General features: G+C 39.1%; 1 long non-coding RNA gene across 2 annotated transcripts in view; it reads left to right on the top strand.

The window, feature by feature from the left end:
• Positions 1 to 17,231, top strand: part of LOC130563344 (uncharacterized) — a 29,974-nt gene extending 12,743 nt beyond the window's left edge. For both annotated transcript variants that reach the window (XR_008964107.1, XR_008964106.1), the window contains exons 5-8: positions 3,361 to 3,609; positions 5,432 to 5,533; positions 5,648 to 5,731; positions 16,496 to 17,231. This is a non-coding gene — a long non-coding RNA (uncharacterized LOC130563344). The remainder of the gene's footprint in view (positions 1 to 3,360; positions 3,610 to 5,431; positions 5,534 to 5,647; positions 5,732 to 16,495) is intronic.
• Positions 17,232 to 17,760: the final 529 nt, after the last annotated feature.

The raw sequence follows: 17,760 nt of genomic DNA, 5'->3' as shown, positions 1-17,760 counted from the left end.
TTGTATGGCTCAATTGAAATATCTGTGTGTATTTAGTATGATGTTGAGAGTTCACGGGTAATGTATAATTCAAGCTAAATTGAGGGACCCGCTCCGCTCACCTCGTATCCAGTGACTTGGAACATTACAAGTTTATTGCCCATATCAAACAATGATGTTATCACATGAAGTTGGATATTTTCCAAGTGTAAAATGCAGCATCAGATACCTTTTTCCCATGCACGCTCAAGCTTTCTTTCTCTCTCTTTGTCTATCTTTGTATCTGTCCAGTTATAATTCTCTATATTTGCATGTGTTCTCTTATACTAAGTGACCCGATTTGCCGTCGTAGCCATCAGTGTACATCAGTCCAGATAATGCTCCCTCAATTTAGGACTGATTTTGGAGATACGCCCATAAATCTGTTAGATTACCCCCATGAACACACACATGGACACAGATACTTGCGTGCACATGCAATCTCTGTATAGACCTCACAAATCGACATATGCATGTACATGGCACTGTAACCTTTCTGCTAGAATATTTTAAAGTCTGCACCTCTCTCTCATACACGCACACATGCACAAACGCACATGAAATTGCTGGCAGCTTTGGGAGTATTTCATCCCATCTCACATGCTTGTGTTGGTGCAATACTTACCCCCAGGCACAAATGCACACATACAGTGAAATCCTTACCTCCTCTTGATATAGATGTATGTGTTTTAGGAGAGAAAACATGGGAATAGAAGAATCTCACAGTTCAGATATACTACAGGTGCAGTTGGACAGAACATTGACTATTGAGGGGGGATTAGTTCATGTGAGCTCTGATGGAGTCATTTGATACATGTTTGAGGTCATACAGTACAGAAGAGCTTGACGGGGAAACGGCTTTCAGAGATTGAGAGATGAAGGGGTGTAGGGTGTGGGTGTGTTTTACATGTGCTTGAGCAGATTGCAAAATGTAGAACATTTTGTGATTTTTTGTGATTTGTATTTATTTGTAGCGCACTATTCAAACAACAATCATCTTACCAAAGTGATGTACATTTTAAGAGCAAAAGTCATGTATTTAAAAATCATATACTGTATATCCATGAGAAAAAAATCAGAGATGAGATCTCGATTATGATTATTATTATCTCGATTATTTCCTGGAAATCAATAAGATTAAATGGAGAGCAAATGGACACTTTTGCTTAAATCTCATCTGCATCTCAGATTTTTCTTCTGAGAAAAAGAGCCTGAAATTACACAAATGTGTCTGTCATTAGAGTTTCAGAAGAGATGTCAACAATGTCTCAAACTGATCTCAGATTTGTCAAGTCTGCGATCAAAAGTCGATATTATTGAAGGTCTCAATATGAACTCAAACATTTCTCATTAAATTAACACAAATCCAGATTATTTTACCTCTACACTGTAAAAACAACAAGATTTACTTAATTCTTTGTGTTACGTAAATTTTACTTAGTCACCATGAAACGGAAGTTGCGATTAACTTATTTTCCGTATCATGACGTGTATCTGAGTGAAACGGCTTCTGAAATTAGAAAAAATGTATGGCGAGGCTTTATTGTGCCCTTACCGGTTGATTGGTTTGTTTGGGCCTGCAGGGGAGGGCTGGCCATTGGACAGTCAGTATAGTCCTTCCTCTTTTTTGTTGCTGATGTCATGTGGTGAAGAGTTGTTGTTGAGAGGCGGAGAGGAGCTTAATGTTTTTGATTAAAGTTTACAAGTGCAAATGAATTAAAAAAAAGTATGGTGTGCACGGATAAATCATTTATAATAATCACTGCAACACTGTGTAAAACACAGAATTTTCCTGTTTGATTGCATGGTGACTTTAAAAAAAACTTGACACACAAAAAAGGTCAAATTTACTTTAAAAACTCTGTGAAAAAAATGTACTAAACAGTTTTAAGTAAGATTTACTCAAAAAAAAAAACTGTGTGCAAAACTTGTGCAAATAAACTCAAAAAACTGTGTGCAAAACTTGCGCAAATTAAAAAAAAAAAAGTAAATCCTAGTTGTTTTTTTACAGTTTACAGTCATTCGTTTTACACCTCCTTTCTCTTCATGTATTAGAACAATTGCCTCATTTGTTTCTGTTTTTATTTTTATAGACTTAAATGTTTAATTTGTGTAATTTTCCGTTTCCGCAACACATCCAACTTGTGTACCTGAAGTGCAATATTATTGATGTCGTTTGATTTGGTTACTAATGAGACTAACGTCTGAGAAACAGTTAGTAGGTCACTGTATTAACTGAATATGTCCATCAGTCTTTAATTCTGGTTTTTCAACACACACACATTTGACCCCCCAGCCACCCCATCACGACTTTCAATAAGACGTCACCCTAAATCCAAATGCTCATGTTACTCCTCTGTTACTATTTGCAACAGGTGAGGGTTTTTTGTCTTTTGAGAGTGTGCGTGACCTCACTCCGCTAAAACAAAACCTCTCTAAAACATGAAAATAACAAGCGGAGTCAGATGAAGCGTCCGACATAAATTATCCAGTGCTGTAATCCTTTCTTTCCTCTGAAGTCTCTGACATGTTTACAAAACTCGATTCATTTCTAATGACTCTTGAATGTTTAAAATCAAAGGGGTTAAACGGGGCGACCGTGGGTTGGTTGTTGAATCTAATATTAACTCCACGCGGCTTTCAAATCCCACAAGACTTTGCTCTCTGGTCAGCACTTGAAAGGCGCTCGTAAATTCCACAGATTAGTCGAACATGACACCACGCACACTTCTGACTTTATGATAATCTTTTCCTCATTCGAGGGTCTGGCTAAAACAGCGTTCCTCAGTGTGAAGAACCGCTGCAGAGAAGAGATGTCGGGTTGTTACCTCATTTCCGTATTTGAGGATAAACTCAAGGGTAAAAACTTGAATACGATCAACTTTTTTATCTCTAAAATGCGTTCATGATAATGCCCTTGTGATCTTTATGGCAAGCCTCAGATATCATACAAGTGATTTCCAGCTCATGTGAAAATACATCTATGACCTGTGTCTTTCTCTCTTTCTCATTGCTCAGCTTTTCTTGATATTAACTTGGGTAGTAAAACTTGTGACATTGAAATAATACATTTTCCTCTTGCAGACTTCTGAAACACTACCCTTCAAACTGAACAGATATGTGGCATGTAATTCAGAACCGGGCACCGCTTGAAACATGTGTCGATACCAGTCACATGCCGTAAACATGTCTGTGCAGTTTTGTGTGAGCTCTGCAGATGGTTCTGCACTTAATTCCATTATCTCTGAGACTATAATTACCAGCGACGATTCTTGTACGGTCATACAAGCCTCTGCATTCTTCAGCTCCTAATGCTTCTTTTACGTTTCTCTCTTTTTACAGGAGCAAACAGCTGCTTAATCCCAGAGGCAGTGTACTCCTCCCAGACTAACATTAAACATAGTCTTTACCTTCCTGAAAGCGGCGCGCATCTGTGCCTCTTCCTGCCAGAGATGTCTGGTTACAGCTGTCTGATGAGAGGTGGGCCGTCGTCAGGGAAACCGCTTCATTAGGGCTGTAATTAACATGATGTTGCTAGACAATGGATACCATGGTGATAGACTCTCTTTCGGTGGAGACGACACTGTGCAGGTATTGAGATGCTAAACTCACGTTACACTTTTACATAATAAACCATTGATCCAAAGCCAAAGAAAGGAATAGTTCACCTAAATATGAAAATTCTCTCATCATTTTTATTAGAGTGAATCATTTGAAAATAAAGTATATTTTATACTACATTTTATATTAACATATCATTATCTTCTTAAATGGGGGTCAACATGGCGAAGCTTCAAAAAGCATGAATCATAAAGTAACCTAAATGACTCCAGTGGGTTAATAAATATTCTAAAGCAAAAAATACGTTTGTTAGAGAAAACAGTTAATATTTTGATCTTGTTTGGCCATTTATATCAATGCTATAGTGCCAACGTTGGTTCTTGCGTGCCTCGTGACTATGTCATTGGTGACCCAGTCTCTTAAAACGGGCGTCAGAGTTTGATTTCATTTACATTTATTCATTTAGCATACACTTTTATCCAAAGCGACTTACAAATGATAGAGCGTTTAACATTTTGTCGATGACAATATTGTAGTTTACCAGGCCATGTTTACAAGTAGGGACACTGGCTGAGGAAAGAGAAAAACTTCACACGATCGTTAATAGCGATCGTTAATAGCTAGAGAAAATTCAAAGAATCATAATTTCAACCATTATGAGTTAAACTATGATTAGAGTCTTTGACATTGCCTTACTCAGTCATTATTAAAGAGTACATAACTAGGGATTTTTAAGGTCCTACTGTGGTTTATGGAGTGTCCAACAAGTTTATGTACATAGAAGGTGTAAAAACACTATTATTTCGTAATAATAGGCAGTTATTCTTACCTTACTTCTTGACTTACTCTCAAATGATTCGTTCCGCGATTCATCCGTCTAATCCCGCTAGCCTAGTCTGATGTGATTGGTCAGATGGTCTAGTCTGCTGTGATTGGTCTACCGCGATGAGGCTCATGAGCTACAGTGTTTGGAGGAGAGGAGTGAAGTCCTGGCAAAACGTAGGCGGGGACTATATGTAGTGACGTAAATCCGCGGCGGTTGGCGAATCGGACTAGGGACGACTCGTTTGCGTTATTCAGAGTCGACTCCCGTTTTTCCAAGCCAATAACTTTGTTATTCATTCAACTTCGGATTTACAACTTGGCAGACTGCTTACTTTCAAACACGGCAACATTACACACCGCATGAAATGTCATTTTCATGATCTCATGTTATGTACTCTTTAAGACCATGTATCAAATGTATAAAAAGGTTAAATATATTAACTTATAAAGAGTTACAAAAAGAGACAATTTTAACTTTACTGGTGTTGTGATACAGTTTATGAACCGTGCTCATTTTTCTATTGATGTGATGTATCAATCACTTATTCAGCTTAAAATGATGTAAGGGTGATTGTGCATTTTCGAACCTTATATAAGAAGATAATATATATTAAAAATCATATTTGGGTGAACTTTTCCTTTGTATTTTGGATATTTTATTGAATGCAAATGAAAACAAGGCCGTTCAATACGTGTTGCTGTTGTGTACCCAGCTGTCAATCATTCAGTCAACAAATCACTGAAAATCCGTCTTTATGCAAATTTTGAAGAGATGAAAACTCAAAACATGAATTGTGTAAATAAAAAGTGACCTAGCAACATAAAACAGTACGACACGCTAAAATGACTGTACAGCCTTGTTTTAATTGGCATCCAGTTAAATATGCTGCCTAGTCTGACTAAGATCTGTCTGATGCCTGTTACGTCTGTATTACATTATGGTGCATTTAAAACATTTCTTGAATCCGTCCCATTGAAATGTGATCTGTCTCTGCTGACATTAATTGGTGTATGTGAACATTTTCAGATGCTTCTCGGAGTTGACAAAGCCACATGGCGATGGCGTGATTCTAAGAGCCCGGGGTTGGCGGCTGAAGGCCTGGTGGTTTGAGTCCGGCACAATGAGCCGGTAATGACTTCCAAATATAGCTTGTTTGTGTACATTTGTTGAATTTTAGGGTCGACGTTCAGCTTCAGAATGCAAGCTTCATCGTTCTTTCTGTCTGCTTTACATTTTACACAGACCCAGTTTCATCGATCGCGGGCATCGCAAAGCTGGCGCAGACTCAAAGAAACGCGGTGAATCAACCGCACTAGTCCTTGACAGGTACAATTGGCCTCCTAAATAAACAGCGCAAGAACTGCACTCAAGTCTCATTCCTCCGCCGCCGAGATGCGCCTCCATTTCCAGCTCGATTTGGCTTTAGATCGCCACGAACCGTTTGTCAGGACTTTTCATGCTGGCTGTCAAATCGTTTGACTGGCACGCTGATCCATCGTGTCCCGCGGGTCGGCGCATGTGTTCGACGCGAGCAAGAGAGAGGCTGGCAGGCGCAGAGCGAGCTCGGAGATGCCTGCTGGAAGTACACACGTATGAAGAATAGACCCGGGGCAGATATTTGTGTGAGCTCTAATAGAATGTGAAGGGAGAGCCAGATATTTGCAGTGATACGGGGCGAGAGAGAGCAGCTGTGTTCTTTCAGCGTGTGAACAACAGGAGAGGTGATCGCACACACGGGCGCGTGTACGTACGTGGAATGCAACGCTGCGTCCCAAAGCGCTTGTTCATTTTAAAGCAAATCACCTATAGAAACAGATGAGCTGTACACACACACACACCTGCCCACCTATACACACACACAAGCGCACACACACACGTGTGTATTATGAAACAGGCCGGCTGCACTCCTGGGTGGGCCATGTACTGTAAGAGACAGATCCCAGTGCATGAAAAGTGAGACCAGTGCGGTATGTATGTATGTATGTGTGTATGTGTGTGTGTGTGAGCGTGTGTGTGTGTGTGTGTGTGTGTGTGTGTGTGTGTGTCGTAAGCATATATGGTGAAATAGATTTCTCTAGGGGAGAGGTGTGCGTGTGCCTGAACACATGGTGAAATCGAGGCCCAGCCGTGTGTGGATCAGAACGAGGGTGGACTCTCTACGCCTCTCGCTCGGCCAAAGATACAGCACACGTTCCACTCGATCCCGTCATGATGTCAGCCAGCGCCGCGAGACAAACACCCGCGCTATCCCTGACGGGAAACTCGCCATTCCGCGAGCATTCTGCAGATGACTCAGCACTCCGCCTCAAATGTGATGGTCAACCTGGATCGCTCCGGTCGTAATGACATCACTGCGCGAGGGTCAGTTCCCACCCCGCCATGGGCTGCGGCGTTAATCAAAGTCAGATTGAGCAGGGAGGGGAGAGCCTATAAACTATAACCATGGAGAAATATATTTCCAAACTTAAAGGAACAGTTCGCCCAAAAATGATTTACTCGCCCTCAAATCTGTATAAATGTCTTAGTTGCGATGAACACAGAGAAAGATATTTGGAAGAATGCTTGTAACAGTTCTTGGCCACCATTGACTCCCATAGTAGAAAAATTTGCTTTGTAAGTTTCTTTGTTCTGTCGAACACAAAATAAGATATTTTGAAGAATGTTGGAAAGCAAACAGTTCTGGGCCACTTCTGACTACCGTTGTCATTTTTCCTACTATGGTAGTCAATGGTGGCCAAGAACTGTTTGGTCACAAGCATTCTTCTAAATATCTCTCTCTGTGTTCAACAGAACAGAGACACTTATACAGATTTGGAACAACTCGAGGGTCAGTAAATGATGACAGATTTTCCTTTTTGGGTGAACACTTTAAGTGCAGTTCCACAATTCAATGAGTTGTCTGAGGATGCGTTTACTTGAGTGTCACTATATCGCCTGATATTGAAACTAACTTGAAGTTTAATTTTGTCTATAAGTAAATAAACAGTATATGGAGAGAGAATTAGCCTTGTTGCGGCTACTTTGATGAAGACCACAGAAGCAGCAACACCAAACCCATCGCCGTCATTAATGTCTCTCCCATCCGAGCCGCTCTCACGCTGATTCATCGCAGTTCCTCACCATTAGGAGTAAACTCAGCACTCATAACTAATAACAAATGCCAAAACATCTCACCCCGCTGACAGTAATGGTCTGCACGAGATTTAGGTGAGCTGCGAATCACTGACTTCTCGCCGATGAATCACCGTTCTTCATGCTTGATGGGGGCTTTTAAGAGACGTCGAAGATACCATATGGGCGTCCGAACAAACAAAGCCCGGTTACAACCGAATTCCTTTCCAAGTCGTGGGATAGCAACACGAGCTTAGCTACAGTGAAATGCGATCGGTCGCATTCCTTCTGGTCGTTCAGTTACTGCTGTTTCTATTGTAAGGAGTTATTCTTCTCTTTATGTATATTTCAGACTGTTAATACCTAAGGGACGGGGATTGTTTAGTAGGAAGCGCTATGATTCATCTGGTCTGTGATGTGTCCCCTCAGGTGACATCACAGTGCGGTCGCCACTTAACCTTTCATCTCTAATGTTGCCCGCTGGCCCGTGAAGTTTCGTCAGGTTTATGAGAGGGAAAGACCTTAAAAGCTTATTTATGAATAGCGAGTGTTTACCTTGCGCTTTTAAATGGATCTCTGAGGGCGAGAGAGAGAGAGAGAGAGAGAGAGAGATCCATAGACAGGAGGAAGAGATAAGAATATGAAAGTGACACCAGGTCATCGCACACCTTATCACACAATTTGATTTTTATATTTTCTACTTCAAACCTCAAAAAATAAATTGGCGCCAAACATTAGTTCATATACTGTATCAACATATCAAGTTTGTAAATCCACAGCAAAAAATATCCAAAAACAGAGAAAAGGATCCGCACACTTTCAAAAATGTTCGCCAACATTTTTCTTAAATTACCTCAAATCTTTAAACAATGACATTCACAAAAATCTATTTTTAAATCTTTAAAAATTAAAAAATTAAATCTTTTTTAAAACCATACATGGAAACTATGTCTAAAATTGTATATTCTGTGTCAATCTTTATTTGTAAGTCTAAAAGAATTGTGAGAAAGAAAAAACGAGAGTGCCAGGTGAAGATAGCCCTCAATCGAAAGAGAGGTCTATCTTCCTCAGAGCTCTTCTTCCCCTCCCTGTGCTTTTAAACATGAATTAATGTAAATTCCAGGCGTTTTCTCGCTCCGACTCTGACGCTCCGTCTCACCGGCGTGATGGAATCTCGTAGGGGTGTGTGAATCTTGCAGTAATGGCATTCCTGCCTGGCTACATTACCACTATTTCCCAGCCATCAATCACGGGTCTGTGGTGAAGTGTTACGAGCCGAGAACAGGGCCGGGGGAGACTGGGCTGGTCCAGTGGACAGGGAGGGACCCAGCAGATAGCTACTGATATTAGCAGCAGGCCTGCAGTAGCTGTAGCACAACTCCTTAGCCTTTTCAACTTGAGCGAGTGAAGGCCCTCAACGGTCGAGATTACACTGCTGAAAGTAAAATGGAGACACGAGGGGTTAAATGAAATAAAATGTTCAAAATGCACATTGATTGAAAGTGTATCAGGTGCAACTTGTGATGAGATTTAGTCTTTATTGGATTATATTTGTATTGATTATATAGATTTAAAAAAATCTTTTTTTATATTTCGATACATAATTAATTGTTTATACATATATCTTTATTTTTTCATATATTTCATATTTCAATACATGATCAATTTTATAACCATATATCTTTATTTTTTCATATATTTCATATTTTCATATTTCAATCAAATCCCTTTATTGTCACTCAACCATATGGGTCAGCCCATATTTCAATACATGATTAATTTTATATACACATATCTGTTTTTTTATATATTTTCATATTTCAATATATAATTAATTTTATATACATATATTTTTTTTTTTTCTGTATACACAATATAGACCAAAATATTTATATATATAATATTTATTATAATATTATGTTTATTTCTCATAGACATCAATGAGATTAAATGTAAACATTTGCTTAAAGTCCCTGTGAATCGGACGTTGCGATCGTTTTTACTTCCATATTTTAACGCATTTCCGAGTGAAATGGAATTTCGAATGAAAAAATAGTGTGCGTGGCTTTCGTCTTTCTCTGCAATTTAATTGGATGTAAAACAGCCGTTGCATTTTGAAATGGAACTGGCAGCAGACTGACAGTTGAAGGGGAGGAGTTAACGGATGCCACGCCCAAGCCGTCTAACATACGTCATTTAAGATGGATAGTCATTACAGAAGGAAGTGCATTTTCAGATTTTTACTAAAGTTTACGAGGACACACAAATTTTAAAAAGAGAATGACCTACATTAATAAACTATTTACAATAAACGCTGCAATCTCACAAATGTCCCTGTCAGAGGAGATCTCAACAATGTCTCAAACTAAGCCCAGATTTGATCAAAAGTCAATATTATTGAAGATCTTAATATGAACTCATTGAACATTTCTCATCAAATTTACCCAAATCCAGATTATTTTACCTCTACAGTCTACATTCATTTCACACCTCCAAACTCTCCATGTACTTTAACGTGTTTTTTTTTTTTTTTTAGGAAAACATCATAGACTAAGTTGATATTTTATCGAAACACAACCGAGGAACTCCTTCAGATCTCCTGAACTATGAAAGAGCAACTTCTGAGCCATTCAGTTTTTCCCGGCAGATGGTAACCGCATAGCAAGTGCATAGCAACATGCTAAAACTCTCAGAACACCTTAGCAACCGCATAGCGACATCCTTTGCGGCCTGAGCTCAGTACAGGCAAGCACTCTCGTTTTACAGCAAATGTAAAAACTGTGTACTTTGTTAGTTATAAATCTACAGTGACAAATCAATGGTATGGATTTGTGCGTTTATGTAACAAACCCTAGGAGTGTATTAATAGCAAGTAAATATCAGTAATGTTTTTCTGTGTGAACAGCTGTGAATTCAGATTACATCACATCACTAGACACTCATGAAGAACCCCTCCCACCTCATATCTGCGTGTAGCCTGTGACATTATCACTGATTATGACATCATAATTCTATAGTCCGCTGCACTCCCAACGATGAGATCGCGTGCGAGAGGTGTTTTAGAGATGTTGTCAGTGACACGTACACACACACACACACACACACACAGAGAGAGAGAGAGAGAGAGAGAGTAATATGGCATCAGTGTACTCTCTCTCTCTCTCTCACAATGTATTCTCTCACTCTGAAGGGAGTTACAGAGGGCGTAAAGCAAAACAAATGGGTGTGTTTCTTTCTCATGTGTGCCTTTTTTATATGCATTCACTTTAAATCGGTCATTGTTTTGCAGGAGAGAGTAAAATCCCAAACAATAACAGACTAAGAAAGTACATTTTCAGTCCCTGTTGAAAAAAACAGCATATGCTGGTTAGGTAGGTTTTGAAGCATGGTAGCTGGTTTGTGCTGGTTTAAGCTGGTCCTGAGCTGGTTTAGGACCAGTTTAAACCAGCTAAGAAGAACCAGCACGTGACCCGCTTAAACTTAAAGCTACCATGCTTCAAAACCTACCTATGCTGGTTTTTTCATTGGGGTCCCAAGTCGTATTGAAATACGTATACTAGTATTTGTACGTACTGCACAAAGTATACTTCAGATGTACTTGAACTTGTGCTTAAATACAACTTAATAAAATGCTTTGAGAGTTTTTTCTCAGGGATGTTATGTTTGGGATCCATCGTTTGGGCTTTGAAAGCTTCACCATCTTAAAGGGATAGTTTGCTGAAAAATATCATTTATTCAACCTCTTGTCATTCTCAACTTGACAAAAGAAGATATTTTGAGAAATGTCTCACTGGTTTTGTGTTTGTGCAATAAAGTCAATAAGGGTCAATGTTGTTCAGTTACCAACATTCTTCAAAATAACTTCTTTTGTGTTCTGCAGAAGAAAGAAAGTCATACAGGTTTGGTATGACATGAGGGTGAATAAAGAATTCATTTTTAGATGAACTAAGCAGCTCAGGCCAGCGAAACTGCAAGTTGCATAATGCTGTTTTTTTTGTTGACTGATATAAATTGAAGCTGAATCCAAACTCTGAATCCATGAGCGATTAGATCAAGTATCCACCTAGTATTGGAAAGACACTCTAGTAATGACTACATAAACCCCCGCCACACTGCATTGCTCATCATGTTGTACAGTTTGCTCCAGAGAACATCTACATCACCATTTAGGCAACATGAGAAATGCTTTTTCTCTCTGTTTAGTGCAGATCAAAGGGGACAATGCTAACGGATGGGAAACCTTTTACTTTGCTCTTTCTTTGTCTTTAACTTGAGAGCACAAACCTTCAAAAAAGTTAATGCAAAGATTGTGGTCATTAAGGTATAAAAGCAATGCATTTTGATCCATTTTATACAATTTAAGAAGCGTAATGCTAATGACAAACCAGTCATGAATTGAGCATCTTCAGAGCCTTTGATACAGACTGGAAAGTATTTCTTTCTGGAAATTTTATGTTGCTTTTAGGGGCTCATTTCTCTTCTAATCTAAGATTAGAATCAGACAGTGTTTACACTAGACGCGCAAAACCTGCTGCACTGAAGGGTGAAGATCTTCTCATCACTCAAAAGTAAATCTCTCAAAAATGCCGTGGCTCACCATTTAAGACATTCGTTCTCAGGTCAAGCAGAACCAACGTCTAACCCCATGTGTAACCTAATGCACACCGCTAAACCAAAAACAAAAACCTGTTTACCCTCCAGGTGAACTCTGTAAGATTGGGGGAGATTCGCAGGGAAGTATCTGCGTCCGCAGCGTCGTTTATTTGTATGCGCTGCATCTGCGTAGTTTTGGCACCTGAATCATTAAAGGAAACGTGCAAATAAAGCACAGACACACACAAAGTTTGCTCCCTAAAAATGATTTTACTAGTTCTTATCATAAGTGAATGTCTGACTGTATAACTCAAGACTTTATGTGCGCAGCAGTAATGTCTGGAGCCAGAACTTTTCATGAGGTCACTCTTTACCGCTGGAATAACTTTCATTCTGCACACAGAGTTAATGAGATTAAAGTCATTTATTGGCCGGATGATCGTTTGCTTTAGATGTTTACATGTCTTTAGAATAATACATCCACTTACATGTAAATAGTACATCGTCTGATTAATTGAAAATTAACAAGAAGCAAGATGTGTGTATACTGGTAACTTAGGAACGCTCTCACAGATTTATCCGGATGAAATAGCCGAGCATAGTGTAATGAAGACATATGCCTTAACAGCTGACCTGGGTTTTCTTTGTTAATGTTGGAAAATTAAGAGAAGACTGTACGAGACAGTAGAAATGACTTGAAGAATTTTCTACGGCCTCATGCGTATATTTTGTTTTCTCTCCGTTTTGGCCTCCGTCCACACTTTTAATGCAAACAAAGCGTATGAAAACGCTCTCCAAAGAGGATCAATTTGAAAATGCTGTTTTCACGTCGTAGTGTGAAGATGGAGGCTTTCGAAAACAAGAACATTTTTTAAGTCATGTGCTCCATTCGTAGTCCAGCATATTTCTTTCTTTATATGTGACACTTGACCCCAAAACCAGTCATAAGGGTCAATTTTTCAAAATTGAGATTTATACATCACATGAAAGTTAAATCAATAAGCTTTCCATTGATGTATGGTTTGTTAGGTCAATATTTGAAAATCTGGAATGTGAGGGTGTAAAAAAATCGAAATATTGGGAAGGTCATCTTCCATCAGAGGCGGTGTAGCCTGCCGTTGCTAAGAAGAAACAGGTTTGTTTTAACGCTCTCTATTGGCTTACCGCTGTAATGACGTTGTAAAGAGTAGATGAACCCGAAAGCAGAAATTCTAAGCTTTACAAAGATACCAAACTTGAGTGGGTAATTCCCAAAGAGCGGCAGCAGCGAGTGAAGTTTGTAGGCCTGTTTCCCGCCATTTTTGTTCGCGATTTTGCTGCATCCACTCACAAAAATAAAGTTTTGATATATTTACGAAAGGAAATTTACAAAATGATCTTTACTTAATATCCTAATTATTTTTAGCATTAAAGAAAAATTGATAATTTTGACCCATATAATGTATTGTTGGCTATTGCTACAAATATACCTGTGCAGCTTAAAGCCCATTGCACATTGAGTCCGAAATTTCCGCACGTTAAAAAATAAATACGACCTCACGTTGTGTCTATCACATTTACACACTGCCTCCGATATTTTCGTCCGTCATAAAAAAATTCTGACTGGGTTCGATTTTCTGTGTTTTTCGCATCCGTAGCAAGCATTTTGAGTGGCCTTTTATAACAATTCAGAGACACCGTACAAACGAGAGCCAAATACGAAAAACGCATACGAAAATTTCGGACTGTATGTGCAAAGACCTTTAGACTGGTTTTGTTGTCCAGGGTCACATATTTATTTGTCAATTTTATTTATTACTTATAGTTATTTAATACAGCAGTCCAATATTTCACTAAATTTATTTGGCCATAATTCCCAGTTTGCATTTTCACTTGCTTTTAAAACTTTATTACCACCATCCATTAAAACGTGCCTTTCCAACGTCATGTAAAACTGAATTTCACAGAGGCGGAAAGCAAATAAATGCTTGAGAGAAATGACACGTTAAAACATTTTACTCATGCGCAGTATAGGAATGTGAGCGGTTTTAACTTTTTCAACTTTGGAAAATGCTTGAAACACTAGTGTGGACCAAAGCGATGCGGTGCGACAATAGAACACATTATAATTAAAAACTGTGTCCACACTGGATGCAGCGCAATGCCATGCTTGTTCTTAATTGGTTTGTTGTGTCCCTCGCTTGGGTCGTAGCATGGTGATGAAACGTAAAGAAAGCTATAGCAAGCAACATATCAAAGGTGAAATGTGAAATGCCTTTGTCTCTAGTGACACCAAACCGGCAGATTATTGCTATTGGTCGAGGTAAAGACGTTTTAACATTATAAAATGTTACTTATAAAAAGTGCCTTAAGAATGACACGCTTCACTTTAAAGTACGTGGAACAGCTCAGGGATAACATGCCTAAGACCGGCGCATTCAGCTAATGTTGGTGCGATTACTTGGGTTTGAGCGTGAATAAAGCGTGGAATTCCTACAACACCCAAACTTTAATCAGCCTGTCATCGGAATATCTTTGTCTTATTAACATGTATGTAAACATAGTGACACAGCGGCATTCGATGAAATCTCTTCAATCTCATCCAGATGAGTAAGACCTCCAGTGCCAGCGGCGGCTCACGTGTAAGCTTATGTTGTATGGTGGAGATTAGTCCCATTGAATGTGTGGCTCTCCAGGACACTTATAGATGCTCTCATTCCTAAATTTATGAATTAAGGCTTTTCTTACTCAACATGCCACGGCCAAAACCGTTCCAGTCAACAAGAAACACATTCGGTCGGCTGTTAAAAGCCAGAGCTCTAAGCCTTATCTTTTTACACATGCTCACATAATGCCCGAGAACATGACGGCTCCTCTACAATGTGCCATTAATTTCATCTTTCAGGCCTTCTTATCAAAATATTTTGCTTCGGCTTCCATCAAAATATTTCAGTAACCTTGGAATCTGTCAAAACATTTCTTGTTTTTTGGAGTTTACCTGACGGTGAACGATCGCGTCTGAAATTGTTGCCTAAAATATTCACAGATTAAAGGGCCGCGTGTTTTAAACAATGGTGTGTTTGAGAAAGTCGAGCCGGCCTGAATTCCACTTTTAATCGTGGCATTACTGAAAACATGAGCTTACAGCTTGCCGTATAGTATAAAGTATAATGGGTTGGGAGGGAACATGACTGAGCAATGTTTAACCTCTGACCTCTCTGACCTCTCTCTCCCTTCCTAAATCAGCACATGCATAGTCTCGCGTAGCCAGACCTTCATACTGAAGGTCTCAAACTTTTCGACCGCTTTCTTTGGCCAAGGCCTGCCCAAGAGGCCAAATGACTGACAGGTAAAGCAACCAACCACGTCATGTTTAGAGGCGTGGAAATGTCCCCACAGTAACAGACCGGTGGACATTGACGAACGTGTCAAAAGTGAACAGCAACAAAAATGATTATACAGCTTACTTCTTAGATCAGACGCCTTCGTGTTGTTTCCAGGTGGACTGTTAAGAACGCGACACGTGCACGTCTTCACACGGAAATCCTGTGAAATTCAACCAATCAGATGACGACTTTGAACGTGCTGAAGTGTTTCCAGAAAAGTGTGCCTAATGCAGCAGACGTTTAGCCAACGGTCCGTGACGTCACGTCTGAGGCTGAGACTAGCACATGCGTAATAGCGCAAATGTACATGGAAATATCACCAATGCTATTAGGAAGTTTGGCTATGTATCTGTAGCAGGTGTTAATATGATGTAATTTATATGGAAACAATAAATCAAATGTGTTCTTTCTCATTATTATTCTGCTTGGTGCACATTAAGTCTTATAAATAAAACCCGGTGGAAAGTTTTATTACAAAATTTATACTGAAATGTTACATTTGCACAGAGGTTGCTCTTTTATATATCAGGATATTTAGGGGAGTTCTCGTTTGTGTTTTATTAACTTAGTCTCTGGTGTTTCTGTAAAATAGAAACTAAAACAGAAATGAGACAATTTTTCAAATCCATAAAGAGTATGGAGGTGTAAAATGAATGTAGATTGTAGAGGTAAAATAATCTGGATTTGGGTGAATTTGATGAGAAATGCTCGAGTTCATATCGAGATCTTCAATAATACTGACTTTTGATCGCAGACTTGACAAATCTGAGCTCAGTTTGAGACATTGTTGACATCTCTTCTGAAACTCTAATGACAGACACATTCGTGAGACTCTTTTTCTCAGGAGAAATGTCTGAGACTTACCAGACGTACTTTCCATCTGCTCTCCGTTCAATCTCATTGATGTCTAGGAGAAACAATTTAGATACGAAAGAAATCTCATCTGTGGTGTCTTACGGGAACATTTGTTTTTGCAATCATGAAAATGTGAACTTTATTATTCATGTGTGTCTCCTCACAGGTCCTGTAGGTCTCCACATGCGTCTGGAGTGTTTGAGCAGCTGGTGTCTCTTAACCGAGAGAGATCTTCTCACAGGCTCTCTCTCCTGAGGAAACACCTCTGCTGTATGTAAGATGACCACACATCTAGCACAAAACCCACCGCCGCCCATCCGTGCACAGAATCGTTCCTGTTCTTGAACGGGTGCCAGAACAGCCGTGGTTTCGCTCTGTGCAAACCTGTTTGTTTGGGCCGTGTACCCGGCAGAGTTGTTTCTGTCACAGCCGTCAGTGTCTGGCCTTCTGCTCGACTTGCTGAGATTCCTCAGGGATGGAATAATCACAGGTGAGGGTGTAGCCTGACATCGAAGTAAAATAACCCTATATTGTATAAACATTACATCACTGCTTCTATAAGTCAGGGCTGGCAGCGGTCCACGTGTTATTAGCTCTGGTGTGCTTGAGAGAAAGGGAAGTGTTTTGTTTTATATTGGAATCGTTTGCCTTCATTTACATACTTTTAACGGGGTTTGATAAGACAAGTATCTCTGTTTTGGAAACATCACTGTTTTCGAACATGTGCAGATTGCGATTTGTCTTGCGATTTACAGGTGGACAGTATGAATATATTTCATTGAGTTGTGAAGGATCTGAACCATATCCATATCTAAAAAACAAGAATATTTTAAAAATCACCATGGCAACATTTGCATTTATCCCTTTCAGCTTTTTTCCAATTCAGCCCTCTGGCTATATTTATACTGTATATTGAATATTTTATATATGAGTTTTATTATATTGCATATGTAATTTTACATTTTTCGTCCAAAGAAAATTATTTTTACTTTAGTTTTACATCTATTCTTTTAACTTCGCACTTTATTTATTTACATATTTCATACATACAGTAGTAACTGCATCTTTCAAACAATAAATGTCTAACGTGTTTATAGATTTTGACAAACTCCTTTTTATTCACAGATGGAATTTCATGCCTTTAATGATAAAAACGTACATTCTGATTTATCCTGAACTGGTCAACGTAGTTTAACATGAAATTGAACTTTAAAAGTAAGAAGGGATTAACAGAATTGTTTACTTCAGTGTTGATATTTGCATGATTTGCATGGGATATCTGAACCCATAAATATTTCACTTATTTGGTCTACATGGTAAAAAAAGCAAATGAAACTTTTTTTTACACGAGAGAGAGACAGAGTGAGAGAGAGAGAGAGAGAGAGAGAGACAGAGAGAGAGAGAGAGAGAGAGAGAGCGAGAGAGAGAGAG

Source organism: Triplophysa rosa, linkage group LG13 (genome assembly GCF_024868665.1).
Source record: "Triplophysa rosa linkage group LG13, Trosa_1v2, whole genome shotgun sequence".
Lineage (NCBI taxonomy): Eukaryota > Metazoa > Chordata > Actinopteri > Cypriniformes > Nemacheilidae > Triplophysa > Triplophysa rosa.
The sequence above is the reverse complement of the archived record's forward strand: the minus strand, read 5'-3'. Positions and strand labels throughout refer to the sequence as shown.